Genomic DNA, 13495 nt, shown 5'->3' with positions numbered 1-13495 from the left:
TTGGTCACAGCAGCCTAAGGGGATTGTTATCAGTCAAGATGCTGTTGTTTGTGTGCATGCTCTCACGTGCATGTTGCCGCATGTACAGCTTATTTACTCACAAGTACACATGGTAAATCTTTTTTTCCCCATTTTTAAAGCAAAAGGTGACACATCTTGACCTCTGCATTAAGATAAGTGGTTTTCCTGTGGGGTAGAGAGTGCGGGTGACATTTATGGGGTCCGATTCTTCCCGACCCTGCGCTCTTACCCTGTTTGTGCACTGACGCCATCATGTGCTCTTGGATCGCGTGTGGTGTGCGAGTGTGTGTTCAGAGGAGAGATTCTGTGTATTATTCAGCTTGAACAGGGGGTTCATCAATAATAACTAAGTGCTGTGATGGAGGCTGTAAAAAAAAAAAAAAAAGGGCACTCCTTTGTTGGGTGCAGAACACAGAGTGCTCATCGGTTTCTTTTTGTTTTTACCCCTTTTTTAAGTCCTCTGCTATTTAGAGTACAAGAAGTCCCACACACTGTCATATAGTTTACAAATCTTAAATTAAATCACACAACGTATTGGTCAAAGACCTTTGTCAGGCATTTTAAAAACTGTTTGATCTGCCGGCATATTTAAAATATAAACTAGCCAATTGAATATTTCAGGTGCGTTACACTGTTAATGGTATAGAAGGTGACATCCAAACATATAGTCTTTCACCAGTTTATTACAAACCTTACATGAACATGTAACAAATAAATGAACAATAATATATTTTTAAATCAGCATTAACCTAGATTAATAAAAGCTGTTCAGTTCAGTTTATTGTTAGTTCATGATAGCAAATGCATTTACTAATGTCAACAAACAGAACCTTATTGTAAAATGTTATCCAAATAATTTTACATGTACAAATCCCATTATCACAAAGTAGCAACCCATCACAACTAAACAGCAACCTCTGTTCTTCTTATAGCATGAAACTGAACACAGGTTCATCGTTGAGACCCATAGGGGGACAGAGTTTATAGGGTATAGATCTGATATACTTAATGTCTTTCATATGAAAGTGGATGGATTTATAGAAATAATATGGATGTAATTCTGTCCAAAAGATTCATTTTCATTTCTAGAAATGTTTTCCCGTTTCGTTTGCCTGTATGATGCATTCGGTCACTGTGATGACCATACAGGCCTCAGGGTCGCAGGGAAGGTCTAGGGCTGTCGCTTTGGGACATTGGTGGATCAGCCAATCAGAGTGAAGTGTTTTGGCCTTTGAAGCGGGAGCTACAGAAGGCATTGTGCCATAGAGAGCTCATGGCAAGATGGCCAACATCCAGTACTGCAGAGAGAAAGATGGAAAGAGAGAGCCAACAATTCACTTTGGAGGAAAATGACAGGGGAATACTGTAAAAATACAAAAATGTTGTCATATACTCTTAGATGAAATTGTTATTAGACTTTTCTGTATTTTTGTCTGATGTTATTGCATCTCAGCCAAATTAGATGCAGCTTGCTAGTATCGTTGGAGATATCATTTGAAAAATGATATCATTGTGTGAGTCTGACATATTTGTGTGTGGTGTGAATCTATTTAAAATAGGTTCTGTGTGTATTTTTCAGGAATGGCACAGGGAAATGACCATGGCACAAATTATCGTTCTGCCATCTACACATACAGCCCAGAACAGCAAGAGCTGGCCATGAGGAGCAAGAACACATATCAGGAGGTAAGAAACGTTTCCTTAGTTATCTAAAAGCAGAAATACCATAGAATTCTATTGTTTTTATATAAAGCTTATTGTCAATACAGCCATACCCCTTACAGATTTTTTTTTAAAGAATAATTTTCTTTTATTTATATATGTAATTATACATCATTTTTCCAAATGAAGATGTCCCTGAATGTCCCCAAAGGCATTTTTTTTTTTGTTGTTTTTTTTGTTTTTTTTTTTCCCCTCCCAGAGTAAACTCACTTCTGGGGATACATTTGTAAATTGCAAGCTAATTAAACACACATTTATAGAAAGGCCAAGTCAACCTCAAAAATAAATTTGGTTTAAAACTGTTTTCCATTTCCTAACATCATGCTGTCCAAAGTATGTGGTACTAGAGATTCGAAACGTCTCAGTTTTCGTTGGAGGTAAACACCGTTGCAGTTTGGATAAGAAGCATAAACATTTGTCCCCAAAGTATAGTTAAATAAACACCTTCACATAATACACATAGCTCTGCATGACGTGTCGAAGTTGGCATTCATGAGAAATAAAGCTAAATAAGGAGCAATCCCGTCTTTCTCTCCTCCATTCTTAGCCAGTGTGCTGCCGCCCACTCCTGTCAGAAAGATGTATTTGTTGATGCTCATAACCACCACTCATCTGGATGGCTGGACAGTTATACCTATAGGCCGGGTGGCTAGTAGCAGCGTGATGATGCTCTCTATTGTGAGATGCAGGAGTTTGGGACAACCATACCCCTGGTGCCCCTCAGCTACTCAGGTCATCAGCCATGCTTCACAGGTTTAGATGTGATTTTGGGGTGAAGGGAATGGGATGTTGACAATGAGGTTGGGCAACCCCTCTTGGCCTTGGCCTTGTGTATAGGGTGAAAGGTCATGCTTGCGGGAAGCAGCTGTGGTTAAAGGGACGCAATCAAATCAGAGGACCGAAACTGACGTGCTGTTGATAGCCCCAGTGACCCCACAAGCTTAAACGCACACAGGGATTGGCACCCCACAGACTGCATGTTGGAGATTGCATTGAGAGAGAAAGAGAGTCCAAATTGAGTTGACCTGATATAAATAAAAATTGAGATTTAATATAGTATTCAAAACTGCTTAACCCTCAGATTGGGTTATATCATAAAAATGGAGAAATAAAATAGATAGATATGCTGGAAAATTAGGAGAAAACAAAGTTAGCAACCATCCAGAACACCCCCTAGCAAAAGCATGGCAACATCCTAGCAACCACCTAGCCCCTCATAGTGCCTGAAAAAATAAAGAAAAGAGAATAAAAAGAAAATGAAATAGAAAAGGCTAGAGTAGAAACCCAGTCCCTCAGATCTGGACCAACTGCTGTTGAATAATTTTTTTTGTGTGTTGTTTTTCTGTATTGTGGCTGGACAGTAGAACAGCCCGCTGTGACACGGCACTGATTCTGTCTTTCAAATCGTTTAGAATCCAGCTTTCCCTCTTTCTTTCTTCCCATTCTCCTCATCCTTTGCTAAGGGCAGCGACAGAGCAACTCTGAAGTGGTTTCGAAGAACAGTTCGGTTACATAAGAAGCAGTGATGAGATTAAACATGTTAGCCCAGAGTCATGCTAAAATATTGAGTAGTGTGCGTGCGTGCCATACTATGGAAGAGCACGGCTGATTGTCACAGCGGACAGTGAGAATTTGAAGAGGGAAACAGAAAATGAAAGACAGGAGTGATGAGTGTGGAGAGATTGATAAAGCTTTTTTGAAGACACTTAGATCAGGTCAACTTCAGGTGATAAATCAGGCACACACACAGGAAATAAATTATTAGTGCCCATTGAGAGTCACATACCATCAGAGTCTCCCAAAACTCTACCATCAGTGAGGGCAGCCAGGGAGAAACAGATGCAGGAGCGGCAGAGAAAGAGATACTCGTTTAACTGCTGTGGCTGAGGAAGGGAGGGGCGTTCTAATAAAATTTAGAAATTTGCAGAACATCAAAGAGTTTTTATTCAGAAGTGAAAGGAAGCGAGACAGAAAGATAGAGTGGAGGTACAATTCTGCTGCAGTCAAGCACTTTCTCAAAAGAGTTATTTTGGGGATTTGAATTTTCTTTGTTTATCTGCTTGAGTTATGCTGCAGACATCAAAATTCTATTTTATTTTTTTGTTTTGGAAAGTTGAGAATGATGTCTTCCTGGCCTAGATTGGAGACTGTAGAGAGATGGGTTTCTTAAGCAACAACAATGCACCAATGGGATTAAATAAAAAATAAAAAAAGTTTTAAAATAAACTTTAAATCAAAATTGACCTTGTTTACTTTTTCAAAGGTGTACGCTGTCATTTTTTTGTTTATGTTGCGCTGGCTGATATGGCAGTCGTCTTGGACTTACTGAAAACTAGAAGCTTGGATACAGCATCTCACCAAAGCAAAAGTTCTCTGTTACCGATTCCTTTGTAAAAATGTGCTATTTGTAGTAAGACATTATTAATTTGAGGCAGCCCAGCTTCATTTAAAATAAAACAGCTTTTATTAGGCTACTGAACATGTTTTTTTTATTTAATTTTTTATTCTATTCATTTCTTAATGTGTAAAGTATTTTTAATTTTTAATACACCTTTGAAAAAAGTGCACCTTTAATGCATATTCCTGGTATTGTTGTGTACAAGTCATTGCTAATGTATGGTGCACATTATTCCAAATTATTGAATTATTTGTCTTTATAATCTTCCATCAAAATGTATTAACTTGCAATTGCAAGCCCTTTTGACATTTAATCACAAGCAGGATATTAATTATTTGTATAAATATATTATTATTATTTTTAGTTGTAATTCAGTTGTTATCAGGAATGGACATTTACACTTGTAACAATGTAATTATCTGTATAAAAAAATTATCACTTACTAGTAACGTGCATCACTGATCTGTGAAATTTGAATTTCAGCTTATAAGAAATTAATTATAGATATCTGTAATTGTGTTTCAAAGAACAGGGAATGAAAGATTACTGAAATTCTACTAGTTAAAAAAATGCACTTTCAGACATCAAGAATTATGTTTTTACTAGTTTATGATATAAGGAATGGCAATGTCTGAGTAATGATGTTATTTTTTAAATCAGGAACTAAAGTTTTTACTAGTGCAAATGTAATTACAGATTAACATCAAGATCATGAGTTCGATTTACAGGGAACACACAAACTGATACAATGTATACCTTGAATGCACTGTAAGTCGCTTTGGATAAAAGTGTCTGCAAAATGCATAAAATGTCAGATTGGCCACAACAACATTTGTTCTTGTTGAATATCCTATTGCACTTGGAAATACAGTATGTCATTTTACGGAAATAAATAGGGTTGCAATTGGTGTTTCACGTGGACTTTAAGAACCAGGGAAACTGATATGCTCTAACCACAGTAAAATGTAACATTTTTATTGCTATAAAAATTACTGTGTAATGACCATAAATGTAGTCGTTGCAAAGTAACTGGCCTAAATTCCCATTGAATTAAATCATGTGACTGGATTTTCTTCTAAAATGGTGAGTGTTATCCAGTTCAGCTTCCTTCTAAACTCTCCTTCTAAAATGAAAATCTCTTTCTCAGCTCACTGTCATGAAGGGTGTTATCTCAAACACATAGACGCTCATACTCTCACACTTTGATCTGGGGTCACATGACCCTCCACTGCTGCCTTTTCCCTCTTACAAAATGCAGGGAAAGCCAAGAATGACAAAATGGATTCCTGACTGGATCTCACATGCATACAAACACACATATACACTCTCTTGCACAGACAGTAATCCATGCACAGAAAACGTACATGAAGACATGCATAAATGCAAAGAACACTCAAGCAAAGAGCAGCATTGGCCTTTACACTGTGTGCAGTTGTTACACTATGCACTTGTATTTTTAGCCTAAAGTGAATCACACATATACAGTATATGATTCTGTACATATACTATACACCGATCGGCCACAACATTAAAACCACCTGCCTAATATTGTGTAGGTCCCCCTTGTGTTGCCAAAACTGTGCCAACCCGCTTCTCAGAATAGCATTCAGAGATTATATTCTTCTCAACACAATTGTACAGAGCGGTTATCTGAGTTACCGTAGACTTTGTCATTTCGAAACATTCTGGCCATTCTCAGTTGACCTCTCATCAACAAGGCATTTCCGTCCGCAGAACTGCCACCCACTGGATGTTTTTTGTTTTTCTCATTATTCGGAGTAAATTCTAGAGACTGTTGTGCGTGAAAATCCCAGGAGATCAGCAGTTACAGAAATACCCAGCCCATCTGGCACCAACAATCATGCCATGGTCCAAATCTCTGAGAGCACATTTTTTCCCCATTCTGATGGTTGATGTGAACATTAACTGAAGCTCCTGACCTGTATCTGCATGATTTTATGCACTACACTGCTGCCACATGATTGGCTGATTAGATAATCGCATGGATGATTTTTGGTGCCAGGCGGGCTGGTTTGAGTATTTCTGTAACTGATGATCTCCTGGGATTTTCACGCACAACAGTCTCTAGAATTTACTCAGAATTCTGAGATGCGGGTTGGCCCTGTTTTGGTGGCACAAGGGGGGTCTACACAATATAAGGCAGGTGGTTTTAATGTTGTGGCTGATCGGTGTATATACACACATATACTGTATACACCTACACGTGCTTCTTAGATGGTGCAGTATACAGTTGAAGTCAGAAGTTTACATACACTAAGGTTGAAGTCATTAAAACAAATTTTTTAACCACTCCACAGATTTAATATTAGCTAACTATAGTGTTGTCGTTTAGGACATCTACGTTGTGCATGACACGAGTAATATTTCCAACAATTGTTTACAGACAGATTGTTTCACTTTTAATTGACTATCACAATTCCAGTGGGTAAGAAGTTTACATACACTAAGTTAACTGTGCCTTTAAGCAGCTTGGAAAATTCCAGAAAATGATGTCAAGCCTTTAGACAATTAGCTTCTGATAGGAGGTGTACTGAATTGGAGGTGTACCTGTGGATGTATTTTAAGGCCTACCTTCAAACTCAGTGCCTCTTTGCTTGTTATCATGGGAAAATCAAAAGAAATCAGCCAAGACCTCAGAAAAAAAAATTGTGGACCTCCACAAGTCTGGTTAATCCTTGGGAGCAATTTCCAAACGCCTGAAGGTACCACGTTCATCTGTACAAGCAATAGTATGCAAGTATAAACACCATGGGACCACGCAGCCATCATACCGCTCAGGAAGCAGATGCATTCTGTCTCCTAGAGATTAACGTAGTTTGGTGTGAAAAGTGCAAATTAATCCCAGAACAACAGCAAAGGACCTTGTGAAGATGCTGGAGGAAACAGGCAGACAAATATCTATATCCACAGTAAAACCAGTCCTATATCGACATAACCTGAAAGGCTGCTCAGCAAGGAAGAAACCACTGCTCCAAAAGCGTCATTAAAAAAAACCAGACTACAGTCTGCAAGTGCACATGGGGACAAAGAACTTTGTGTAATGTCCTCTGGTCTAATGAAACAATTTTACTGTTTAGCCATAATGACCATGGTTATGTTTGGAGGAAAAAGGGTGAGGCTTGCAAGATGAAGAACACCATCCCAACTGTGAAGCAGGGGGGTGGCAGCATCATGTTGTGGGGGTGCTTTGCTGCAGGAGGGACTGGTGCACTTCACAAAATAGATGGCATCATGAGGAAGGAAAATGATGTGGATATATTGAAGCAACATCTCAAGACATCAGCAGAAAGTTAAAGCTCGGTCGCAAATGGGTCTTCCAAATGAACAATGACCCCAAGCATACCTCCAAAGTTGTGGCAAAATGGCTTAAGGACAACAAAGTCAAGGTATTGGAGGGGCCATCACGAAGCCCTGACCTCAATACGTTTGAAAATTTGTGACCAGAACTGAAAAAGCATGTGTGAGCAAGGAGGCCTACAAACCTGACTCAGTTACACCAGTTCTGTTCAGGAGGAATGGGCCAAAATTCCAGCAACTTATTGTGAGAAGCTTGTGGAAGGCAATTTAAGCAATTTAAAGGCAATGCTACCAAATACTAACAAAGTGTATATAAACTTCTGACCCACTGTGAAAGTGATGAAAGAAATAAAAGCTGAAATAAATAATTCTCTCTACTATTATTCTGACATTTCACATTCTTAAAATAGTGATCTTAACTGACCTAAGACAGGGAATGTTTTCTACGATTAAATGTCAGGAATTGTGAAAAACCGAGTTTAAATGTATTTGGCTAAAGTGTATGTAAACTTCTGACTTCAACTGTAACTGCTGTTCCTTGACTGGTGTATGATGTAATAGCTTTTAGCAAAGAGAAACTATACAAACAGCAATATTCAGCAGTTATGACCTGCCCTAGTTTGCTACATGCAGAAATTTTGCTGTATAGCTTTTTACTTCATAGAAAGAGCTACATTAATATTTATTATTTATGTTGCAGTGTTAATAGTAGGACAAGCTGTTACAGTTGCAACATACATAAGGTCTGTGAGTGTTATTGTGCATGTTTGCTTGTGGATGTGTTTGTTCTAATACATAAGGTGAGTTTACTCCCACAGAGTCCCACAGGGAAATATAAAAGAAATTAAAGCTGATGTGAAAATGAAGGGAATTATAGTTAACTTCTGTTAGTGAAAGCAGTAAATACAGTGGAAATGAGAGAGAGAGAGAGAGAGAGTGGGTGTGTGGGTGGGTTTGGTTGGTTTATGAGGACATTTTATAAGATAATAAACTGGTAATTACAAGGGTATTATGCTATAAATGTGGTTTATGAGGACATTTCTAGTGTCCCCATAATTGAAAATGTAAAAATGCAGAAAGTTTTTTTTGTGAGGGGTAGGGTTAGGGGATAGAATCTATAGTTTGTACAGTATAAAAGTCATTATGCCTATGGAGAATCCTCATAAGGATAGCTGCACGTGTGAGTGAGTGAGTGTGTGTGTGTGTATGAGAGAGAGAGAGAGGGGGGAGGCATGAACACTTAGTACCACTAGTTGAGTCATCAGAGTCGTACGTGAAACATATTCATATATGCAAATGCTTATGTAATCTCTCGCTCTTCTTTACCACTCTTTCTGACTGTCTTTTGCTTGACTGTCCACAGAAATGTTTTCCTTCACCGGAGAGAGACAGACCACTGAGCTTTGACTGCCATCTTTCTGACACCAAATCCTCACACATATATGAATTTTCTCAAATTCATTACACTTTCCCATCCTTCCACACTATTATAAATTATTTGCACTCATAAATGGTTATAAGTCTCTTTTTAACTTGTCTGTTCTACAGTCCTCATTTTGAGTTGGCTTAATAAACAAATGTATCTAAATCTACAACAAAAATGTTAAAGCCTGTCACTTCGTTCTCACCTTTGTTGCCTTCTAAAAATATTAATTTCATTTACCAGTGTAATAATTATGGGAAATATTGGTTCTTCTATAGCTATCTTTTTTTGTTGATATTCAGGCTGCTGTTTAGCTACGATGTTGAGGTGCAGCCTTTTTTTTTTTTTTTTTTTGACTACAGCTGAAGCCTAGTGAATTTTGCAGATTTCTGTTGCCACCTAGTGGCCAGAGTGTGAAACTACATGCTATTTTAAACTATGGGTGCGTTTATAGGTACACCAATATGCTGATAACTACCACAAATGAACCAGTAACTGTTTTTACGTGCAACACTAAATACGTGATAATGGGCAAAAATATTTCTTGACTGTTTATGACCTTACCCTGCTAAAGGAACAACGTTTAATGCGTTTACATGGCCACACACTTTGTTGGTTTGTTACGCATATTTGGTGTAAGAACATGCCTGTAAACATGCACAGTCTGACACCGCTCTTTTGGACTAGAGCCAAAACAATGTTCCCCTCTCTCTTTTTACTTCTTTGCTAAGGAGCACATCTCCCTCAAGTGCACATGTGAACTTTTGATATATGTGTTTGATGTGCTGTCAGAGTTTGCACTAGTACTTCCCAATATTATTTTCCGCTGTTGGAGTTTTGGGATGTGGCCCCTAGAGGGACACAGAACTTAATTCATGTCTCTTCTAAGGAGTTTTGGACATTTTGTCTGGCTTTAACATCATAGACAGAAGGAAATGTTTGCTTTAGTTCCAAAGTGAGTTGCTTCTCCCTAGATAGTGATTGAATTGATCCTTTTTGACATTTTTGTTTGTGTGTATTCTTCTGTTTCTCTGTCAGGCCCTGACTAAGAAAGGTCTTGGCGCGATCACAACAGAGGTCCGAGAGCACACTGATTTTTACTATGCTGAAGATTATCATCAGCAGTACCTGCACAAGGTGCCTAAAGGATACTGTGGGTTAAAGGGCACTGGTGTCACCTGCTCTATTGGGGGAGAGAAAAATGAACTCTGACTCAGGACATGCAGACATGATTGTCTGCTGTTTTAAAATAGAGATGTCTGTGGCTATGTTTAGAATGGAATACTAGCTTAGTGCTTACTGCATACTGTGCATTATACTCTGTGTTCTGTCTATTTTTTTAAAAGTAGCATGCGTTATGCAATGAGAAATGTTTCAAACAGTAGTATGCTACATAATTCTGATAAGATTATGTTTATGTTTAATTCAGCGATTGCTGTCTAGTTATCTCAGTAAAAAAGATTGCTTTGTTAATCCAGTTTTGTGTAAAAATGTCTAAACTCCTGTCATTCTGATCAAATAATTAAGAGGCTAAAAATTATAGCTCTTTTATTCATGACATTAAATGAAGGGTTAATGCAAGCGCATTGCATTGTGGCATACACATACGCAGTGTGTTTTGGGTGTATACTGCAAATTTACTACCAAGGTCACCTGGTCATTCTGTATATACAGAAAATTTGCATACTGTGCTCAGCGTACATACTGCAGGCAGCTAAATAAGAGTAGTATGATAGTATTCTGAACACAGCCCACGCGTTTGTGTGTGTATTAATATAATGAATAGGAGTAAATTATTTATTGCTTCTTTCTTGTTTCCCTTTGAAGCAATACAAAATGTTTGTGATCCATGTGAATTATTATACATAGCTGAGAGAACTTGCGTTGCATTTATTAAAGCAAGACACTTCAGTAAGTGTATTTTTTGACATTATGAGTCAGTACTTGTGTGGTTGTTGTTGAATCTCTAAAACTTGCAGTCTGCAGCCCAGGGGATACTGTCATAATGCCTTCTGCCAGTGCTATTTCCTCAAGCAAAATCCTTCACCCTGTCTACTCTAGAGCATCTGCTGTGTGGCTGCCCCTGTGCTCTTGCCATTTTCTTTGATCTCTATGGACATGTAGTTCTGCAGAATTCTTATACATGACCCTCTCTTTCGAAATGTTACAAACTCAGCCTCATGTTAACACTTATTTCTGTTCTTGCTTTGTAGAATATCTGGAGTTTTCATGACCTTTTATGAGGTATCGATTAGACTGTGTATGCTTAAAACTGTTTTACAATAGTAGTAATTACAGAACTTAAAGGGTTAGTTCCAGTGTCAGAAATTACGTTTTACGTTTAAGGTAAAATATTTGCCACGTGGATTTGATTTTTTTTACCTTTATGAGTGCTTTTTTTGTCTCATCCGTTTTTCAATATATCTTAATTTAATCAATTTTTTAATACATATTGTCAATATTGGGAATTTTTTTACTTGTTACACTAAGAATTAAATCAACTTTAACTCATATTTGTGCCATAATACATATGACTAGAATTATAATAAAATATAAAGAACTATATCAGATGTTGCAAACAAATAAAAATACAAAAAATTTGATTACTAGGGCGCATATATTTCATATATATATATATTAAAGTGAATGGCTGTGACTGAGGCTGTCGTTCTGCCTAGCATCTTATTGGACTCTCTGTGCACTTTAAGTCCCTTTGGCCTTGTGGTACATGTGTGTTGTACCACTAGATGGCAGCACGTGTAAATACTGTATATAAAGGATGTGTCCATTTACACATCTACTGTTGGTTAATGCCTCTAATAAGTGAATTAACAATTAATGCCTTTTGAGTCTTTATAAATAGACATCATACCTCACAAATTAGCAGCTTGAAGTGCAAAATGTGCTATCCCCTGTCCTACTTGGCATAATCAGTCACTGTTGCTGCATACACAGAGTGAATGTGACTGACTGTGAACTTTAGCACTACACATCAATATCATCTATTATGATTATAGCTGTTTTATTCATTATCAGACTTGCCCCGGTTTAATTTGTGTACATATTGACCATTAGGCTTGATTGGTATGATTGCGGTGTTCATTTTGGACATCAGACGTGATCCAGTCAATTTATCAGTTCTCATTAAAGAAATAGTTCACCCAAAAATGAAAATTGTCATTATTTACTCACCCGCATGTTGTTCAAAACCTGCATTTCTTCTGTGGAACACAAAAGGATATATTTGAAAAAATGTTACGATCACTGATTTCCATACAGTAGCAATAAATAGTGCCTCACTTTAAAGCTTAAAAAAGCACCCAGAACTGGAATAAAAGCAGTAATGTGACTTGTGCATCATATTCCAAGTCTTCTGAAGGCATGTGATCACTTTGTATGATGAACAGACTGAAATTGAAGTTTTTTACTCTCAAAACAAGTCATTATAGCGACAAATTAAACCTCACTGGCCTCATGATGAAAATTCATGATGTCCTGACACTAGAACCAAGGTTTATGCTGTGTTCCATTTAACTCAGAAAGTCTGAATGTTTCAACTTTATGCTAGGAAAAAATTAAATGGAATGCCCCTTGAAGTCAGACTTCCAATTTGGAAACTCGTGCGGAAATCTTCAATTCTGATTTCAAAGAGTTCAAGTTCCTACATTACATGATATTAATGCTTGTTTAACAAACGTCTGCAGACAGGTGTACAAAACATGGTAAATTATACTCTCTTTTGATAATCATATTACACCTGTAGCACAAATGCTAGCGTTGCAGCATTGGTTATCAATTGGGTTGCTAGGGGACATCCTGCTAACGGGAGCATTGCGGTTTTGTTTCCTTACACGTCGTCATCTGAGCATCTGGCAATGGAATGCCTTTATGGTCGAAGATCGGAGATATCAAGTAAGAATATCCAACATTCAACTTTTAATGGAACACAGCATTAATGTTATTGACGTGTGGCCATATTTGATTTGGGCTCTGTGTACATGAATTGATCAATGATATGGTTTAATTTGAGAGTGAATAACGACTCTGTCTGTTCATAATACAGAGTGATGGTATGTCTCCATAAGACTTGGAATATGATGCACGAGTCGCATTAAATACTTTTATGACACTTTGCGTATGGAAATAAGTGATCACGACATTCTTTAAAATATGTACTTTTGTGTTCCGCAGAAGAAAAGTCATATGGGTTTGGAATGACAATGGGGGTGAGTAAATAAGGACTTTATTTTCAGTTTTGTGTGAACTATTCCTTTATCGAGTCATATTATAGTGTTCTTTTTGGGTGCAGTCAGACCTGATCCTAATAAAACCATTGTGTTCATTGGATGCTAGACTTATTAGTTGTGGTGGAGAAAGGTTTTGCAGTCTTAGAGAACCTTTGTTTGCACCTCAAAACATTAGGTCAGGTCATTCAAATGTTACCAACTATTAATAAAAGGCTTTTATAGTTGTGGTTCGATTTTTCAATAGAACACAATTGAGCGTAATGTATTTAGAAACTAGGCTTATTGTTTAAAAACGAGCATTAACTCTGCTTCTGTGTTCAGGTGTGTGTTACCATGTACACGTTACTGTAAATATGTTGGTTTCAC

General features: G+C 37.5%; 1 pseudogene; it reads left to right on the top strand.

Moving 5' to 3' along the window:
- Positions 1-12064, top strand: part of LOC127411433 (mitochondrial peptide methionine sulfoxide reductase-like) — a 64434-nt pseudogene extending 52370 nt beyond the window's left edge.
- The last annotated feature ends 1431 nt before the right edge of the window (positions 12065-13495 follow it).

Source organism: Myxocyprinus asiaticus, chromosome 20 (genome assembly GCF_019703515.2).
Source record: "Myxocyprinus asiaticus isolate MX2 ecotype Aquarium Trade chromosome 20, UBuf_Myxa_2, whole genome shotgun sequence".
In the NCBI taxonomy this organism is placed as follows: domain Eukaryota; kingdom Metazoa; phylum Chordata; class Actinopteri; order Cypriniformes; family Catostomidae; genus Myxocyprinus; species Myxocyprinus asiaticus.
This window is presented reverse-complemented; position numbering and strand designations above follow the sequence as displayed.